Source organism: Tenrec ecaudatus, chromosome 1, assembly GCF_050624435.1.
Source record: "Tenrec ecaudatus isolate mTenEca1 chromosome 1, mTenEca1.hap1, whole genome shotgun sequence".
Taxonomy (NCBI): Eukaryota; Metazoa; Chordata; class Mammalia; order Afrosoricida; family Tenrecidae; genus Tenrec; species Tenrec ecaudatus.
The window spans coordinates 163,488,922-163,505,256 of NC_134530.1; the positions used below are offsets into that span (position 1 = coordinate 163,488,922).

The 16,335-nt window shown below is 44.8% G+C and overlaps 1 pseudogene; it reads left to right on the forward strand.

The window, feature by feature from the left end:
* Positions 1-2,106: 2,106 nt before the first annotated feature.
* On the forward strand, positions 2,107-2,488 carry LOC142437713 (superoxide dismutase [Cu-Zn]-like; annotated as a pseudogene).
* Positions 2,489-16,335: the final 13,847 nt, after the last annotated feature.

Here is a 16,335-nt window from a genome sequence, read left to right on the forward strand (position 1 = left end):
GGTGAGGTGGGGCAGAGACCCAGCAGCCAGCTGGAGACCTCATTTATTGCTAACCAAGGGTTATATCTAATGAGGGGGGTGTGATTACAGGTAACCACACGTCACAGGAAGGGGCAGTACAATAGGCATACAAGCAATAGGAGGGGGATGTACAATGGGCATAGGTGTAACAGGAAGGGGATGAGCTAGGGATGTTCACATGATAGGAAGGGGAGGGACTAGGGATGTACATGTGACAGAAGGGGCGGACCCTCGATTCGATATGGCGGCCTAACCTTGGTCACCTTTGGGTGGGCTTGACCTCCCTGGGCTCTCCTTCAGGCAAACAATCAACTACAATCCTTATCAGAAGGGAGTGGGCACTAGTTGTGGGATAAACAGTGGTGACTGCTTGCTCTGGATGGCTGATGACCTTTAGGGAGGACAACCCCTGACCTACTTCTGTTGACCTCCAAGTGTATAGTCATATGCCACGTGTAGCAAGCAGCTGAGTTGGCATTTATTTGGGGGAGACAACTTGGGAGAAATCTTTCTGTTTCCCAAAGGGTGTATGTGATGCGGTTGGCACGATGATGTCATCATGCCGGGTACTCATATGGTACCCACCTGGAGACAAAGGAGCAGTGTCTCAGTTCCTAAGACTATCGCAAATATGTGTTTTCTAATGGTCTTAGGCGACCCTTGTGACAGGGTCATTCAACCTCCTAAGGGGTCGAGACCCACAGGTTGAGAACTGCTGCTCTAGACCCAGAGGAAGGTAGCTGCAAAGACTCATGGAGATCTCCAAGGGACACTGGGCCCACAGATGTCCAGTGGAGACAAGGATCTGCCTGCGCCCTAGAGACGACCAGAGAAGGAAGCCTTCCCCTAGAGCTGACACCTGAATCTGCACCTCTGGCTTCCTTCATTGTAAGGCGATGCAGTCCCGTGCCTTAAGGCCTCCACCTGCAGCATGAAGGTCTCCACCTGCAGCATGAAGGCCTCCACCTGCAGCATGAAGACCTCCACCTGCAGCATGAAGGCCTCCACCTGCAGCATGAAGACCTCCACCTGCAGCATGAAGGCCTCCACCTGCAGCATGAAGGCCTCCACCTGCAGCATGAAGGCCTCCACCTGCAGCATGAAGGCCTCCACCTGCAGCATGAAGGCCTCCACCTGCAGCATGAAGGCCTCCACCTGCAGTAGTTCTGCTACAGCAGCGTTGGATAACTCAGGCAGCCTCTTTGCCAGGGACAACCACCAGAAGTGAACCAGGGCGGAGCAGGAGAGAAGGCATAAAGTATCAGACCACATCCTCCCATGTTTTGCCGAGATGTAACCCCCACCTTCCAAACTCCAGACACTGAAAAGGGGTGCACTCCTCTGTGCCAAGAGGCACCCCCGCCTACTGAATTCCACCCCAGTCTACTCAACACAGTTCTTAAGACTCGCACCATTCAACACAAATAAACACCAAAAATTAATGCGCTTGAGAAATTTGCTTCAAATTTTGTTTGTTTGTTGGCTATTGGCTGGCTTGTTTTAAGAGGGGAAATGGATAAAACAAATAAATGTAAGCTAAGGAAAACCATCAAGTTTCGTTTTCAAAAGAGGATATCTGAAAAAACAAACTCAGGAAGAGCTAAGAGACATAATTCTACACAGTCTCAAAATACACCTCTGATAGCATGATCTCTGTTTTTAAAGTTTAAAAAAGTCATTTTTTAACAGAAAAATATTCAAAGAAAAGGTAAAACTGCGAAGAAGGTGGCTGTGGGAGAGTTCAACAAAGAAATAGAAAATTGCGAAACATTACAAAGATGAAATTCTTATCGGGAAATATTTTAAAACACAATTGGAAATAAAATCAGGAACATCAGGCACAGGCTCAAGACAGAGAGATTAGATGGAAACGCACAGTGGAAATGCCATTGTGGAAAACAGGAACCTCCACCAGCGTATAGCTGTGACCGTGAAGAAGAAGAATGCAGCCCAAGCCGGAAACAATCATCTAAAAACAAACACTTGGCTGGGTCGCCCGGCAGTCCCGGCAGCTCTGGGCTTTGCATCTGCGTCACGCTCTCTCGGAGTCCTCAGGAAGCCGACCCCACGTGCACCCCGAAAGTCATGGCAAGCAAAGCCATACGCCTGCTGCAGGGCGGCCCGGTGCAGGGTGACTTCGAGCAGAGGGGAAGCGAGCAGGTGGTGGTCTCGGGCTGCATCACCCGGTTGGCACAAGGATCCACGGATTCCAGGTTCACCGGTTTGGAGATAATACACCAGGCTGGTCCTCACTTTAATCCTCTATCCAAAAAACACGGTGGGCCGAAGGATACACAGAGGCAGGTTGGAGACCTGGGCAACATGTGGCCGACATGCTTATTGAAGACGCCTATCCATCACTGAGCACGCCAAGGTGAACCAAGAAAAAGAGGATGACTGGGGCTGAGGTGGAAATGAAGGAAGAACCCAGACAGGAAATGATGGAAGTCGTTTGACTTTGATGTAATCCGGATTCTCCCAATAAACATTCCTTCAGAAAAATAAAACAAATACTTGACTTCAGATCTAAAGAACCTACCATATCCCAAGGGGAAACAAATAATACAGATTTATCAAAACCAACAGATACTATTTTTTTTCTTTTTAAGATAGTTTTATTGGGGGCTCTTACAGCTCTTTTAACAATCCATACATCCATTGTATCAAGCATATTTATATATATGTTGCCATCATCATTTACTTTCTATTTCAGCCCTAGGTGTCAACTCCTTTTTTTCCCTCCCTCCCCTACTCCCACCCTCATGACCTCTTGATAAATTAGAGATTATTATTTTCATATCTTACACCGACCACTGTCTCCTTTTACCCACTTTTCTGTTGGTTGTCCCCTGGGATGGGGGAGTGAGAAGGTGGGGGGTTATGTGTCGATCATTTAGATTGGTTCTCCCTTCCTCCTCTCCAACACCCCCTCCCACACACACTTCTCCCTTCCCTCCTGGAATCACTACTCCCATTTCTGTTTCTTAGGGGTTATCTGACTTGGATTCTGTGTCTCATGAGCAATTATCTGTACCAGTGCACATGATCCGGTCTAGCCAGAACTGAAAGGCAGGACTGGGGTTATGATAATGGGGGGTGAGTACACTTCAAAGAACCAGAGGAACAATGTGTGTTTCCTCAGTACTATACTGTGCCTTGACTCTTCTCTTCCCTGTGACCCTTCTGTGAGGGGGTGTCCAATTGTTTACAAATAGGTTTTGGGTCTCTGCTCTGACCCCCCCCCTTGTTCTCAACAATATGTTGTTGTTCGGGGGGTGGGGGTCTTCTGATGCCTATTACCTGATCCCATGGACACCTCATGATCACACAGGCTGGTGTGCTTCTTCCATGTGGGTTTGTTTCTCACTAGATGGTTGCTCATTTAACTTCAATCCTTTAAGACCTCAGACGCTATATCTTTTGATAGCTGGGTACCATCAGCTTTCTTCACCACATTTGCTTAGTACACATTTTGTCTTCAGTGATCGTGTGGGGAGAGTGAGCATCACAGAAAGCCAGGTTGTTAGAGCAAAGTCTTCTTGCATTGAAGGAAGACTTGAGCAGAGTCCCAACATCTATCCACTTTCTCAATATATTGTCATATAAGTATTTATACATAGTCCAATGCCTCTATTTTTATGAATGAATGAATATATTTACATATGTGCACATCTATGTTTATACCTCTATCTATAACTTTGATTCCTAGATCTTTCCTGTTTCCTTTTACCTAACTCCTGCAACACCAATATGCTTACCCTTCTGCATCTTAGTAATTCCTCTCAGCTAGATTACTGTAGCTCCAGCACCACCGGGATCTCTACATTCTCCTCGTTGTTGATTTTAGTTCCCTGGTTGTTCCCTTGTCTATGGTGTTGTTTGCTCATGGCTCCTTCCTGCAACTCCTCTTCCCCAAGTCCCTCCAGAACCAGAACCTCAGTCCATTGCGTTCTCTTCAGGCTTACTTCCCATGCCTATCTTATATAGATCGGCAAAACAACAGTAAGGGGACAAAACAAAAGATTGAATAAAAAGCGAAAAGAAAAAAATGAAAAAGGATACATAATTCCAGGTCTGTGCACTGACATTTATGATTTTCTCCCTACTGGTTCGGGGAACTGCCCCTCCTAGCCTGAAGTCTATCTGGGGGCTTCCTCAGGGGCTTTGTGGCTTGGCTTTGCTCCCATTGCTGATCTGTTGTGTTCCCTTCTTGGTTTGCCCCATTCTGAGGGCCTGGGGGGAGGAGGAGCAGGGGTCAGACAGGACTCACTCCCCGCCATGTGTCCCCAATATTGTCCTCTGTCGTGGTATGCTCCAGTGAGGGGACATCGCGTCTTGAACTGCTGTTGGCCCTAGAGCCCTCTCTGTGCCTTAGCAGCTCCAAGCAGGAACATCGTCCTCAGGGCTTGGCGTGCCAGTGTGGGTGGAGTCCCTCACTCTCTCTTTCTCCTTGTTAGTTTGCTTCCATGTGGGCGTGGCAGGTGGCTCCGCTCCCCAACCTGCAGGTTAGTGCTGTCCTCTGTAGCACAGACTTCTAGGAGGGCTCGATTTGGCTCTGGTTGGGCTGGCCCTGTAGCCCACTCTGTTCATGAGTTGCTCACATGCTTATGTTGCCCTCAAGGTTTGGCGTGCCCTAGTGGGGTCTGCACTCACACTCCCATTTCTGTGGAGACATAGACAAACCCTTCCCCTGTGGATTAGTGCCCTGCTCCCCCAGGTCCATTGTCTCCCTCTTTCCCCCCCTCCTCCTCCCCTTCTTTGTGTTGGGATAACATGTACATCCTTCAGTTAGGTCTGTCCCCCAGATTGCCTGTGTACCTCAACCCCTTTAGTGGGAGATAAGTGGCTTTTCTTCTATACCTACTGTGCTGATTTTACTTACCTCAGTGGACTCATGTACTTGTCCTTTTGTGATTGGCTAACTTTGCTTAGCATAATTTCCTCCAACTCTTCATGAGATCATCAGTGCTTTTTAGTGTTGTGTAGTACTCCATTGTGTGTATGTGCCAGAGTTTACTCATCCACTCGTTTATTGATGGAAATTTAGGTTGTTTCCAATTCTTTGTGATTGTGAATTGTGCCACAATAAGCATTGGAGTGCAGATGACTGGTCGTGGTCTATTTCTTGCCTCTTCTGGGTCTATGCCCAGTAGAGGGATAGTTGCTCAATCTCCATTTGCTTTAAATATCGCCAGATTGCTTTCCACAGAGGCTATACGCATCTGCACAACACCCACCAGCAGTGGAGGAGAGTTCCTATCTTGCCACATCCCCTCCAACATTTGTTGCTCTCTGTTTTTCTGATTTGGGCTATCCTCAAGAGAGTTAGGTGGTATTGCGTGATTGTTTTAATTTGCATTTTTCCAATGGCTAATGATCAGGAGTATCTTCTCATGTTTATTGACCATTCAGGTCTCCTCCCTAGTGAAACGTCTGCTCAGGTCTTTTGCCCACTTCCTCTGGTGTCAGGGGAAGCCAGCCCCTAACACATCATTACGGGTCCGGTAGGCGCAATTGTACAGCGATAATCTGAGCTTTCTCTTGGTTACTCAAACCAACTGCAGCAAGAACAGAGGCTGGGCTTTTGCCTGTTTGGCTAGGTCGGGTCTCCTGCTGTGAGGCTGGGAGATACCAGTGAGTTCTGCCATTCAAAGACACTCCTGCTGTTTTAGGCAGAGGCCTTGCCTTCTGAGCTCTGTTAGGCAGGACTTGGATCAAGCTCCTTTCTCTATGACCTGCGCTCCGTTCAAAGGGGCTCGGAGCACGCCCCGCTGCACGATTTTTGGCAGGGCATTACATCCAGGTAAATGTCCTCCATTGCTAAACTTTGGGTGACCACGCTCTGCCCAGTGACTACCTCTCTCGCAGCAGGGGCAAAGTCCAGTACCCTCGGACTCTTTCCCTGGGTCTTTTCTGCTGTGAATCGTCCTGTTCTTTTGTAATATCTGCCTGCAGTCTCTCTGGTAATGTCCCTCTGCTCCACATGTAAAGCATCTCCCTTTAGGTCTGGTGTAACTTGCCAAAGCAGCAGCCATGAGGTTGGCTCTGTGCTCATCTGTCCCTACGTCTTTGCAAAGCCTGATATAATCAAACAGCGTGCTGTTTTTTGAAAGGGCGTATGGCAGCCTGGCACGAGGTATTCGAGTTCTCGAACGCTAATGTAAGAATAAGATTATCCGCTGCCCCTTCGTCCGTTACATTCTTGTGGACAGCATCCTGCAACCTGGATGTAAAATCTATGTAAGGCTCATCATTCCTTTGCTTTACTGTTGCGTAACTAGGCCTCCTGCTTCCTGATGGTATTAATCTGTCCCAGGCCTTAAGACAGACTTCTCGAACGTGAGCAAAAGTCTGCTCATCGAAGTTTAACTGTGCCTCAGTTGTGATATAATTCTCATCTCCTAGCAGCTGATGAACCCCTATATCTATGCCCTCTTCTGCGTTTTTGCGTGCTCGTGCGAGGGCTGCCTCGTTCCACAGCATCTGATATTGCAAAGATTCTGAAGAGGAAAGGCACACCTTCATCAAAGCTTTCCAGTCTGCCGGGATCCAGTTTTCCATATCTGCCATATTCTTGACCATACCAATTACAAATGGTGAATCTGGACCATAACCAGATACTGCTTGCTTGAGATCTTTCAGTAGCTTAAAGGGAAAGGCAGTGTATCGCCTTTCTTGACTCCCTTCGGGGTACTGCTCATCGGGCTCCTTGACTATAATTCTAACGGGATAAGTCATTCTGAATTCTAAGTCTGCTTCTTGAGCTATACTCTTCTCCACCCCTGAGAGCAAAGGTGCTTTGCCTCTCACTTTCCCAGCCTCACTTGTTAGGTTAAATCTCTCTATTTGCATTCCTTTGGATCTAATCTCTTCTCCTCCAGCACTGGCTTGCTTGGTAGTATTGTAATTCCTTGCGCTATACTCTGGTGGGGCAGATGCTTCTACTCTGCTATCTCCTGATTCGAACTTCATTTTCCTAGCTATACCTAAATTCTTCTCATCAGCCTGAAACTCATTCTGCCTGCTTCTCACCTGATTTAAGTCTGCGTAGCTTAGAAAGAGGTTTCTCACTGCTCTGCTGGTCTTGATCCTTCACTCTCTCACCCTGCAGTGGCTCCAACACTGCTTCAATCTGCACCCACAGCTCCCAGGTCTTCAAGGGCATGCTCTGTCCTTCCCTGTGAGCTTTTCTTAAATTAATGGCTACCTTTTCCCAGATCTCCATATCAAAGGTTCCTGACTCCAGAAAAGAAGGATTACATTTCTTTACCAATTGAAGAAACTCTTTCCTTCTCTTATTCTTTACCAATACATTTTGTTTCTTCAAGAGGTGGCAAAGAGTGATACCATACTCTGTATCCTTGCTCTTTGCCTGACCCATATCTCACTCGGACTAAAACACACTTAAAAAAAAAAAAAACCTCAAACAAATGTCCCGATTCACCCTCACTGTCCGATGAGGCCGTACAATTGTTACATGAGATATAACTCAAAAGAGTTCTTTTCCTACAGGGCCCACGTAATAGGCGCCCTATGTCAGGGGAAGCCAGCCCCTAACACATCATTACGGGTCCGGTAGGCGCAATTGTACAGCGATAATAAGTAAAGATCATAGTAAAGTCAAAGAGAGCATGAGAGACAGAAGTGAAGTATTGAAATAAATGGGAGTCAGACACGTTTCATGATAGCAAGCTCACCTCCGCTCCACTCGATGGTCCACGTGGAGGGAGAGAGAGAGAGAGAGTTTAATGGTAGCCCCGGCCCCTTTTATATTCTCTGGGGACATGCAAGCCCCCTAAGTACAGGTGAGGACATATGTCACTGGAAGGGGCTATCCTATAGGTAATACAGTAATGAGAGGGGGGTGGTCCAGGGACACACACGCAATAGGAAAGGGAGGGATTCTAGGTTCAGGATGGCGGCCTAACTTTGACCTATTCCCTAGATCTCCATAGGAACCATTATCAGTAGGGTGTGAACGCTTGGTCTCAGGCCTCAAGGAGGAAGTTTATTGTGAGGCCTGCCATATAGTCTGCTTGACTAACTACCCTAGAGGCCTACCCTGCAGTCTGGTGACTAACTACCCTGGGGAGGATGTCTGTAAGCGGTTGACCTCTCCCCACACTCTGGGGTTAACTGTTTTCTTCTTTTTACAGGCTAGGAGGGTATTATAAAATTTAGTAATATGCCCTTTGTCTGTTGTGTCAGTGCTGAAAATCCTCTCCTGGTCTGTGGGCTCTCTCGATATTCTTGGTGAAGTCTTTTGACACATCCAAGTGTTTTATCCTTAGTATATTCCACTTGCTGATTTCAGCTTCACCTATTTAAGTTAGCCTATGTATTCCCTGTGCCAAAGTTCTTAGGTTTGTCCCAATTCCTTTGACCAACACATATTCTGATTTAATTACTGCGCTTAAGGAAAAAGTTTATATTTCATTTCCAGTCGTTCTGCTTATATGACCAACTTATATTTTTAATTAATAGCTGAACTCACAAGAAAGTCAAGAAAATCCTTGGAGGCCAAAGCAAAGAGAGGACTAAGAATCAAGTAACTATTAGCTAATGCTGCAGCTGACCTTGGACAGGGATGGCTTCCAGCATCAGGAAGCACAGGGATCGATCCCATGCTTAATAACAAATTGGAATGAATCTTTCTATCTGCAAAGGTGCCCCGGTAATGCTGTTAGGTAAACATTGAACTGCTAAACTTGAGGTCTGTGGTTCAAACCCTGAAGCCGTATCATCTCCTGTAAAAATTTACACCGGAAAGGGTCACTATGAGTCAGAATTGATTAGAGGTGAATTTGGTTTGGGTTTTATATCTGCAAATAGCTAGGGTTGCAAAGACCCCAACACAAAACAAAATGCCGAAGGGTTACCCCCTTAATGAAGTGTAAGCTAAAAGAAAAATCTCCCATGGGGCAATGGGTGGGGGAAAATAGTTTTCCTTAAAAATTTTTAATCATGGGCTTCTGTGGTCATTATATAATCTCCTGTCAACTTGTGAAGGGGTGGAGTCTAGTCTGTCAATCAGGTCACAGCTTCATGACCTCATTTGGAGGCTCAAAAGAGAGAAATAGCTCACTGGAGGGCAGGCTTGTCTTCCTGCTGACAAGCCACATGGAGACCCCCGATGGAACCAGAGCCTTGGATCTGGAGGTGCCATGTGGAGAGCCAGCACTGAGATGCTTCCACCACAACTGGATCCACAAGTCTTTCCACCCACTGGCCTCTGATTTTCCTGCACTCGATGTCATTGCATGTGTTGCGTGAGTCTGATGAGGAATTTACAGATGGATATCAGACATATGGGCTAATATCAGATATATGCACTTGATCTGGACTGGGCTGGGATGTGTTCTTAATATACAATTACTCTTTTATATAAAGCTCTCTCTTATACACATATGAGTATCTATGAATTTGTTTCTCTAGTCAACCCAGACTAACACAACCTCCTTTCCTGAAGATTTGGGATTTGAATTTACATGACTGTCATGATTCAGAGAACTCCAAGTCAAGAAGCCAATATAAAGTGGTCACCTAGCAATGACCCTGGGACAGTGGTGACAGACGTCTAAAGCAGAATAGCTTTAAAGGCCACTCCCTTAAATCAGACCAGCCAGGATCATCCCAGAAACAGCTGAGGTTGAAATCTAAACAACTGGATAAAACAGACCGCTTTGCAGAAACAGACACACGCACACGCGCACGCACACACACACACACACACACACACAAAGAGATAAGTCAAAAAGTATTGCTATAAATTTGTAGAAACCTTTAATCAACAAAAATATCAAAACCTGGAGCTATTGTTTCTCAATAAATCTTTCATCTAGGTCTACACACTTCTTTTATTACTCTTTTCCATATCCACATAAGAAAAATATCAAATTAACTAGAAATTACATAAGCCTCTCAGACATAATGACAAACAAAAATGACAAATTTTTTAACATCATGCAATGTTTAGGGGGTGGGGTGTTTTCAACCAACACCATTTTTTTTTCTTTCTCCTTGACTCAAATTATTATCTGTCAAAAATAAAAATTAAAGAAAAAACGATTACCTGTCTACCCTCTAGTCAGTGGTGTGCCCTGTCTTCGTCTCCCACTCCTGGCATCGTCGAAGCACTACGATACTCTCAGCATGAGAACATTTTCTGGACTTTCTTTAACAGTGTCATCCGATCGTTGTCCTTCGGTGCCTGGTTTATTTCACTCAGGCTTCCCTTCATTATTCTTCAGCGTTAACGTTACATGGTGTGTCATAGTGTGCATGGGCCATGGTTTTGACCCGCTCTCTCATCTCTTCCATCGCACGCTCATACCACTCTTTTTTATTTTAAGATCATTTTATTGGGGGTTCTTACAACTCTTGTTACAATCCATACATCAATTGTATCAGACATATTTGTACATATATTCCATCATCCTTTTCTAGACATTTACTTTCTATTGAGCCCTTGGGATCAGCTCCTGCCTTCTCCCCCCCTCGTGGCCCCTTACTAGATTATAGATAGTTATTGTCTTCATATCTCACACCGACCACCGTCTCCTTTCCCCTCTGGTTTCAGTTGTTCTTCCCCCTGGATGGGGGGGTGTGGTTATGTGCCATTCATTGTGATCGGTACCCCCTTTCTCTCCTCCTCTCTCCCCCTTCCACCTACCCTTTTGGTATTGCTATTCCCATTCCTGGGTTCCACGTGTCATGAGCTTCATCTCTTGCCTATACCTATGTACACACAACTGACCAGTCCAGAGTGGGAGGCAGCACTGGGTCATGACAGTGGGGGGTGAGGAGGCCTCAAGGGATCAGAGGTCTATTGTGTGATCCATCGGTGCTCTACTGCACCCTGATTGACTCATTCCGTCCCTGCGACCCCTCAGTGGGGGGATGCTCCATTGTCCACAGATGAGTGGGGCTCAGACAGTTCTAAATGCAGTGTTTTCTTCTCTAACTTTTCACTGAAAAACTCTACATTCTTTGATTTACACACTGTCCAAGAGGGTGATTGGGCATTCTTGAGAGACTCAATCGTGTTCTTTTTCAATGTGCTTTGAGTTTGGGGAACAAAAAGAAGTCTGAAAGGCAAGATCAATCTTTAGAGTGGGTGGGATAAGGCTTCACCCCCCCCCAAAAAAAAAAAAGAAATCTCATAGGACAACCCAAAGAATGAGTAGGTGCATTGTTGCGATGGAAGAAAATTCCTCAGCAGCACTTTCCTGGTCTTTTTATTACCTATGCAGCTTTCATTTTTCTCAAAACCTCAAAGTAAGCCCTCATGATCACCTTGTGTCCTCTGAGAAAATCTATCAAGATCACCTTCTTTGGAATCCAAAAACAGAGCAGCCATAATCTTCTGCATTGATCTCTTGGCCTTGAATTTAAGATGCCCTCAGAGGTCACTATTTTGAGTGGACGTTCTGTTTGAAGGCCCCCAAATGGGACTCAGATGAGTGTGTGACTGAGGGAGCTGGTGTGTAGCCATTCACTGATTGCAGAGACATGTTTTAAGCATGTTTTGTTTGGCAAGAGAGAACTTTGCTACTGGGCCGCCCACCAATGCTCCTGAAGCCTGCTTTGTTTGGAAGGGATCCATGCTGTACGAACCGGGGTCCTGGGGGAATTGCTTCTTACATATCGTTGCTCATGACTTACCAAAACTGATTGAGAAAGAGAAATTGCAAAGAAATTTATCAGGACTATTTATCTACCCCCCAAAATATTAAAAATCAAACAGCCCCGGATGGCTTTTATGGAGAAGTTTACCAAATAATCAAAGGAAAATAATAGAGAAATTGGAAATCCTGTCCACTCGATCTTGTAAGGCAGGTATAAAATAACTTGGTGGTGGATAATTCTAGGTAGTCCATTACTCACTTTCCCCTCTTCTCTCACAGCCAAAGAATTCCTGTTTTTAAGTTCAAATTAAGGCCACACTTCCCAGCCTTCCTGACAGCTAGGTGCAGCTGCACGACTAAGTTCTGGGAAAAAGGAAGGCTCTTCTTGCTGACGGTTGCAGGATGTCCTAGCCCTGCTGCTGAATGGCTCACTCTTACTCAGCCCAACGGCAGAGCTGTCCCATTCCTGACCTACAGTCCTCTATATATGTTCCTCCACCCTATTGCTTAGAAATTGGATGAGTTATTTGGACCATACAGACTGAGGACAGCAGAGCATAACAGAAAGTTAAACTTCTGCACAGTGAATGTACAGATGTGCTTTACACAATCGATGTATGTATGGATTTTGATGAGAGTTGTAGGAGCCCCTAATACAACAATTAAAAATAATTAATTAATAAATAAATTTTTAAAAAATCTTTTTATTGGGGCTCATAAGGCTCTTATCACAATCTGTACATACATCAATTGAGCAAAGCACCCTTATACATTCGTTGCACTCGTCACTCTCATAATTCACCTTCCACTTGGGTTCCTGGAATCAGCTCGTTTTCCCTTTTTTTCCCCTCAATAAATAAATTTTTTAAAAAGAAAGTTAAGCTTCTGCCTTGTTCAAGTCACAGTTATTTTGGGTCTCTGTTACATGATAGCCTTCATGTACGTCTGTGCGCCAAGGAGGCCATCTGAGATTCTCGCACCAGAAGCGAAGCACACAAGAGAAGAAAACGGAACGCCAACCCAGTGATGATCCTAGATGAAAAACCTGAAATAAAATATTAGAAGAGGGAATCTAGTGTCATAGACTTTTAAGTGCCTGATGGCTAAATTGGGTTTCTGTCATAAATGCAAGAATGGTTTTAACAATGGAAACTATATCCATGCAAACCACCCTACTAGCAGATTAAAAATTAAGCAGCCAAAGGATGATTGGAAAACAAGAGCAAAGCCAGAGGACTCCCACTTTCTGATTTCAAACCTGTCAGGAAACTACACAGCTACAAATCATAGCAGTGTGGTGCTGGCGTAAAAACAGACACATCTGTAACTGTATGTTAGAACAAAATAACAAGCCCCCAAATGAGCCCGCACATACAGAGTCAAGAGATGTGTGACATGGTGTCAAGACTCTTCAGCAGGGCAAGAGCAACCTTCTCAACAAATGGTCCTGGGAAACCTGGATGGTCACTGAGAAAATCGAGTTGGAGGCACATGGGACCCCTCCATCTTCCCAAACACTATTATGACACACCAACCACCCACACCCATGGCACTCGACTTCGCTGCTGGCTTCAATAACTAATTACAGTGGCCAAACAGAACTCACAGACCACATTCACGATTGTGGGGGTTCACTAGGACACGAAGTGGGACGCATCCAGTTCTTAGGTCCACGGTGTTTCTTCTCGACCATGTTGGCAAGCATGTCATCTGGTCCTCGGCTTCTCAGCCTCCGTGAGCAGGGAGCTCTCCCACCGCCCAGCCTTACTGTCTTGGTGCTGCTCCTCCACCCTGCTGCCTGGTGTCTCTGGTGCCTCCACCATCCAGGCTCTGGGTCGGAGACTCTTCTTGCTGATGGTTGCAGGATGTCCTAGCCCTGCTGCTGAAATGTCTCACTCTTACTCGGCCCAACGGCATTCCTGACCTGTCCCATTCCTGACCTACAGTCCTCTATACATGCTCCCACCCATTCACTGAATTCACTGAATGGGTGGGAGTTAGCAAAGGTTGTGGATAAAGGAGGCATAGTAAGCCATTTAACTTTGCCACGATCACAAACAAAATAATGAAGTTGGACCCTTACCTCACACGGCATGTAGTGCGACATTTAAGCTCTGGGACTTAAGGGGGATGGTCTTGTTTTTCCCAAATTGTCTGCCTTGGACAAGGCACTGTAACCACTTTCCATCCCTCTTTCTTTCGTGGGAAATAGTTGTGTCTCCTTCTCTGACAGGTTTCTTCTGCCTGCCCAAGTTTCCACTTTCACAAGTCTTACTGAACAATAATGAACTCAAAATTGATCTCAACCTGAGAGCTCGAACCGCGATATTCTTAGAAAAAAAGCAAAGACGAAAATGTCATGTCCTTGGATTTGACCAGAGGATTTTATTATTGGCACCTAATAATAAAATAGCACAAGCAGAGACAATAATAAAAGCTATCAAAAGAGTGATGAGACTGTCCACATAATGGTGGGAAATATTTACCAATCATGTATCTTGTAAGGCATCCATATGCAGAATATATAAAGAGCTCTTACAGCGCACACACACACACTCACACACACACACACACTCACACACACTCACACACTCACACACACACTCACACACACTACCACTCACACACACACTCACACACACATACACACACTCACACACACACTACCACTCACACACACACTCACACACACACACACACACACACACACTCACACACACACACTCACACTCACACACACAACATTTTTCAATTAAAAATTGTGGTTGACAGTGTAAGATATGAAAAAATAATTTATAAATTATCAAAGGCTCATTGGGGTAAAATGAGGAGCTGATGCCAGGGGCTTAGGTGGAGAGCAAATGTTTTGCGAATGATGAGGGCAATGAATGTACAAATGTGCTTTACACAATTGATGTATGTATGGATTGTGATAAGAGTTGTATGCACCCCTAATAAAATGATTAAGAAATTTTTTTTCTTGTTTTTTAAATGAGAAAAGGATTTGAATAGACATTTCTCCACAGAAAACCTACAAATGACCAATGGCGATAAGTACATGGAAAATACTCAGCATCATTCATCTTTCAAGGAATGCAAATCAAAACAATGAAAATAAAACACTTTCTATCACTAAGACAGCTATCATAAAAAACAAGCAAATGGAAAGTAGTGTTAGCAAGTATCTGGAGAAGCGCCCCTGCATTGCGGGGAGAACATGAAGTGGTGGGGCCCCTGGGAAGACAGTTTAGCAATTCCTCAAAAAGTTAAAAACGTAACCACATTGTAACCCAGCAATTCCACTCTAGTATATAATCATAAACATGAATGTAGTTCTATACAAAATAGCAAGAAAAATAATGAAGTTCTGATACATGTTACAACATGAATGAACCTTGACTGCATTGTGGGTAAGTAAAATAGCGAGAAAAATACTATATGACTCCAGTTATATGAGATGTCTAGAATGAGCAAATTCATGGAGTTAAAAAAAATGGAGGAGACCCAAAGCCCATCTGTAAGCAACTGGACATCCCCTTACAGAAGGGTCGCAGGGAGGAGACGAGCCAGTCAGGGTGCAGTGTAGCAACGATGAAACATACAACTTTCCTCTAGTTCTTTAATGTTTCCTCCCCCCTCCCCACACAACTATCATGATCCCAATTCTACCTTACAAATCCGGCTAGACCAGAGGATGTACACTGGTACAGATAGGAACTGGAAACACAGGGAATTCTGGACAGATGATCCCTTCAGGACCAGTGGTGAGAGTGGCGATACCATGAGGGTGGAGGGAGGGTGGGGTAGAAAGGGGGAACCGATCACAAGGATCTACATATAACCCCCTCCCTGGGGGATGGACAACAGAAAAGTGGGTGAAGGGAGACGTCCAACTGTGTAAGACATGGCAAAATAATCATTTATAAATTATCAAGTGTTCATGAGGGAAGGGAGCGGGGAGGGAGGGGGAAAATGAGGAGCTGATACCAAGGGCTCAAGTAGAAAGCAAATGTTTTGAGAATGATGATGGCAATAAATGTATAAATGGATGGATGGATAGTGATAAGAGATTTATGAGCCCCCAATAAAATGATTTTTTTAAAAGAAAGAAAGAAATGGAATGCCAAGGACTAAGGTCAAAGAGGTAATAAGGAGCTATTAATTACTTTTACTATATTTACCCATAGAATTTTACTTGGGATAATAAAAAGAAATGAAAACAGATAGCCCTGTTGGGGTAGTAGTAACAGCTACACAACATTATGAATGTACTTACTACCACTGAATTATAAACTTAAAAACTGTCAAGATGACAGGTTTTCCAGGGACAAGGGAACAACAATTGATCCAATTTGGTGGTGAGGTGGATGTGGCAGGCCTGGTAGGGCATGATCAAGAGTAATGTAATGAAGAGGTATTGCTAAAACCCAGGTGGGGATGGAGCAAGATAGTGGGACAGGAGAAAATCAAGGAAAATAGAGGAAAGAGCTTGGAGGCAAAGGGAATTTATAGAGGTCTAGACAAAGACATATACATATGCAAATATATATGAGGATGGGGAAATAGATCTATGAGCCTATATTTATAGGCTTAGTATTAAGATGGCGGAAGGACATTGGGCCTCTACTCAAGCACTCCCTCGATGCAAGAATACTTTCTTCTATTAAATTGGCATTCTATGATGGTC